Source organism: Pan paniscus, chromosome 7 (assembly GCF_029289425.2).
Source record: "Pan paniscus chromosome 7, NHGRI_mPanPan1-v2.0_pri, whole genome shotgun sequence".
Taxonomy (NCBI): Eukaryota; Metazoa; Chordata; class Mammalia; order Primates; family Hominidae; genus Pan; species Pan paniscus.
Genome location: NC_073256.2, coordinates 39,097,720 through 39,102,444, shown reverse-complemented (window position 1 = coordinate 39,102,444; position 4,725 = coordinate 39,097,720). Strand labels below are relative to the sequence as shown.

The following is a 4,725-nucleotide window of genomic DNA, read 5'->3' as shown; positions in this document are numbered from 1 at the left end:
TGTGAGAAATTAATTTCTGTTGGTTCTAAGACTATGGTACTTTGTTACAGCAGCCCAAGTGGACTAAGACAGTGAGTTATGAAAGATGAATATAAATTTTGATGTAAAAGAAAGAATTGAGCAAGATGTTTAACTCTAAGTGGGACCCAGATGCCACCTATCTTGGATGGCTTAGAAAGTTGCCAGACTGATCCGGGGCTGATCCTTTTGAGATCCCTTCTATAATATTAATAATGTAAGACTATACTTTCAGGGATCATTCCTATAGTTCATCATTAGAGAAGTTCTCTGAACATGTAGAGCACCGAGACAAGAAATAACTAAGATCAGAGGAGAACTGAAGGAAATAAAGACATGGAAAACCCTTGAAAAAAAAAAGAAATCAATGAATCCAGGAGGTAGTTTTTTGAAAAGATCAACAAAATAGATAGACTGCTAGCCAGACTAATCAAGAAAAGACAGAAGAATCAAATAGACACAATAAAAAATGATATAGGGGATATCACCACTGATCCCATATAAATACATACTACCATCAGAGAATACTATAAACGCCTCTATGCAAATAAACTAGAAAACCTAGAAGAAATGGATAAATTCCTGACACATACACCCACCCAAGTCTAAACCAGACAGAAGTCGAATCCCTGAATAGACAAATAACAAGTTCCAAAATTGGAGCAGTAATTAATAGCCTACCAACCAAATAAAAGTCCAGGACCAAACAGATTCACAGCCAAATTCTACCAGAGGTACAAAGAGGAGCTGGTACCATTCCCTCTGAAACTATTCCGAACAACTGAAAAAGACGAAATTCTCCCTAACTCATTTTATGAGGCCAGCATCATCCTGATACCAACACCTGGCAGAGACATAACAAAAAACGAAAACGTTAGACCAATATCCCTGATAAACATCGATGCAAAAATCTTCAATAAAATACTAGCAAACCGAATCCAGCAGCACATCAAAAAGCTTATCCACCACAATCAAGTCAGCTTCATCCCTGGGATGCAAGGCTGGTTCAACATATGCAAATCAATAAACATAATCCATCACATAAACAGAACCAATGATAAAAACCACATGATTATCTCAATAGATGCAGAAAAAGCCTTCAACAAAATTCAAAACCACTTCACGCTAAAAACTCTCAATAAACTAGGTATCAATGGAAAGTATCTAAAAATAATAAGAGCTATTTATGACAAACCCACAGCCATTATCATACTGAATGGGCAAAAACTGGAAGCATTCCCTTTGAAAACTGGCACAAGACAAAGATGCCCTCTCTCACCACTCCTATTCAACATACTTTTGGAAGTTCTGGCCATGGCAATCAGGCAAGAGAAAAAAATAAAGGGTATTCAAATAGGAAAAGAGGAAGTCAAATTGTCTCTGTTTGCAGTTGAATTGATTGTATATTTAGAAAACCCCATCATCTCAGCCCAAAATCTCCCTAAGCTGATAAGCAACTTCAGCAAAGTCTCAGGATACAAAATCAATGTGCAAAAATCACAAGCATTCCTATACACCAATAATAGACAAACAGAGAGAGAAATCATGAGTGAACTCCCATTCACAATTGCTACAAATAGAATAAAATACCTAGGAATTCAACTTCTAAGAGATGTGATGGACCTCTTCAAGGAGAACTACAAACCACTGCTCAAGGAAGTAAGAGAGGACACAAACAAATGGAAAAAGCATTCCAAGCACATGGATAGGAAGAATCAATATCATGCAAATGGCCATACTGCCCAAAGTAGTTTATAGATTCAATGCCATTGCCATCAAGCTACCATTGACTTTCTTCACAGAATTAGAAAAAACTACTTTAAACTTCATATGGAACCAAAAAAGAGCCCGCATAGCCAAGCCAATCCTAAGCAAAAAGAACAAAGCTGGGGGCATCATTCTACCTGACTTAAAACTATACTACAAGGCTACAGTAAGAAAAACAGCACAGTACTGGTACCAAAACAAATATATAGACCAATGGAACAGAACAGAGGCCTCAGAAATAACACCACACATCTACAACCATCTGATCTTTGACAAACCTGACACACACAAGCAATGGGGAAAAGATTCCCCATTTAATAAATGGTGCTGGGAAAACTAGCTAGCTGTATGCAGACAACTGAAACTGGACCCCTTCCTTACACCTTATACAAAAATCAACTCAAGGTGATTAAAGACTTAAATGTTAGACCTAAAACCATAAAAACCCTAGAAGAAAACCTAGGCAATACCATTCAGGACATAGGCATGGGCAAGGACTTCATGTCTAAAACACCAAAAGCAATGGCAACAAAAGCCAAAATTGATAAATGGGATCTGATTAAACTAAAGAGTTTATGCACAGCAAAAGAAACTACCATCAGAGTGAACAGGCAACCTACAGAATGGGAGACAATTTTTGCAATCTATCCATCTCACAAAGGCTAATATCCAGAATCAACACAGAACTTAAATTTACAAGAAAAAACAAACAACCCCATCAGAAAGTGGGCAAAGTATATGAACAGACACTTCTCAAAAAAAGACATTTATGCAGCCAAGAAACATATGAAAAAATGCTCATCATTACTGGTCATTAGAGAAATGCAAATCAAAACCGCAGTGAGATACCATCTCATGCCAGTTAGAATGGCGTTCATTAAAAAGTCAGAAAACAACAGATGCTGGAGAGGATGTGGACAAATAGGAACGCTTATTACACTGTTGGTGGGAGTGTAAATTAGTTCAACCATTGTGGAAGACAGTGTGGCCATTCCTCAAGGATCTAAAACTAGAAATACCATATGACCCAGCAAACCCATTACTGGGTATATACCCAAAGGATTATAAATCATTCTACTGTAAAGACATATGCACACGTATGTTTATTGCAGTACTATTTACAATAGCAAAGACTGGGAACCAACCGAGAAGTCCATCAATGATAGACTGGATAAAGAAAATATGGCACATATACACCATGGAATACTATGCATCCATAAGAAATGATGAGTTCATGTCCTTTGCAGGAACATGGTTGAAACTGGAAACCATCATTCTCAGCAAACTATCACAAGAACAGAAAACCAAACACCGCATGTTCACACTCATAAGTGGGAGTTGAACAAAGAGAACGCATGGACACAGGGTGGGGAACAACACACAGTGGGGCCTGTCAGTGGATTGGGGGCTCGGGGAGGGATAGCATTAGGAGAAATTCCTAATGTAGGTGACGGGTTGATGGGTGTAGCAAATCACCATGGCACATGTATATCTACGTAACAAATGTGCACGTTCTGCACATGTACCCCAGAACTTAAAAGTATAATTCAAAAAAAAAAAAGAAAAATAATTGGCTAAAAAAAAGATGTGATTTTTTTTTCTTTCCAACAAATATGATTTTATATGTTTGAAACACAAAGAAGAGTGGTAAGAAGAAGATATGGTTGGGGCAAAATGTAATTCTACCACTGCATCTTTCTCACCCTTCCCACCCTATTCATCATGAAGACATCATAGTTTCCCAACAGGATCATGCCTTTAAACAGGATAGACTCTCTGCCTGGCATGTCTTCTTCCCCTTCCATGTTTACCTAGAAAACTCTTCTCTATACTTCAGCATTAATTAAAGAACCACCTTTTTCAGGAAGCTTCCTATGATATGCAGGTTATTCTCCATTTGTCCTCACCCCATGTCCACTTTCTGACCTTCTTTCCTGCTCTGTGCCAGGATGGCTGAGCCCTGGAGAGTGCCCTACTTAGATCCTTTTGACAGCTGACTTTCATTTGGGTTTTACTGCTGGAAAACAGCCACAGGAGTTGAGAAGATGGAATGAAAAAGTGGTTGGAATATTTTTTGCCTGGCCCTTTGTATCTGGAGAAAGCTGCATCTCTTTGAGGCCATGCTCCTAGCTGCCACCCCCTCCTTTGTAGCTCTAGTTCTTACTGGGCTCTGGTAAAACCATTTCCTTTCCTTGACCTTTCAGCCTCAAAGTGTTAAGAGCATCCCATGATTGCTAGACTCTGGGTGCCTCAACGTCTCTTTGTGGCTTCTTTAACCTTGAACATGCCCCTGTAAAAAGTCCCTTTAAGAAGTTCACTCACTTGAACCATGAAGGCTGAAACTGACATCCTGCCAAGACTCTGACCCCAGATTCTCCCTTTTGAGAATCTTTTCTGTGCCCTTCCTTTTTACTCCTGTAGCATCCTCCACTTACATCTGCCATAGTAATTACCACAGGGTATTGTAATATTGGTTCACTTGGGTGGTTCACTGGGTGGCTAGTTCTTTAAAGGCATGATTTTGATTATTAGGCCTGGCACATGGCATTCAGTAAATACCCAGACCCACTCATTCTGACTTAACAATTTCTAAATACTTTAATGCCTGTCTCAAAAACAGATAAAAGGAACACTTGATGTAACAAAAACTCAATAAGTAATAATATGAACATATATTGGATAATTTTTCCATCTTGCAAAGCACTTTTATATCTCTCGGCTTAATTGTGATGTGTCTTTTCATGAAAAAGCACATTCAGCTAAATTCCAGAACCCAGAAGTCTGAGTGAGTAGAACCTACCACTCAGTCAAGAACTGAACCCAAGTACCAATCAGCCTGCACTCAAATGCTGGTTCTTCTTCTCTCCAGTTCTGTAACTGATATGGTTTGTCTGTGTCCCCACCCACCTCTCACCTTGAATTGTAATAATCCCGACATAT

The 4,725-nt window shown here is 38.8% G+C and overlaps 1 pseudogene; it reads left to right on the top strand.

Moving 5' to 3' along the window:
* The first annotated feature begins 237 nt into the window (after nt 1-237).
* On the top strand, nt 238-331 carry LOC112440805 (small nucleolar RNA U3; annotated as a pseudogene).
* The last annotated feature ends 4,394 nt before the right edge of the window (nt 332-4,725 follow it).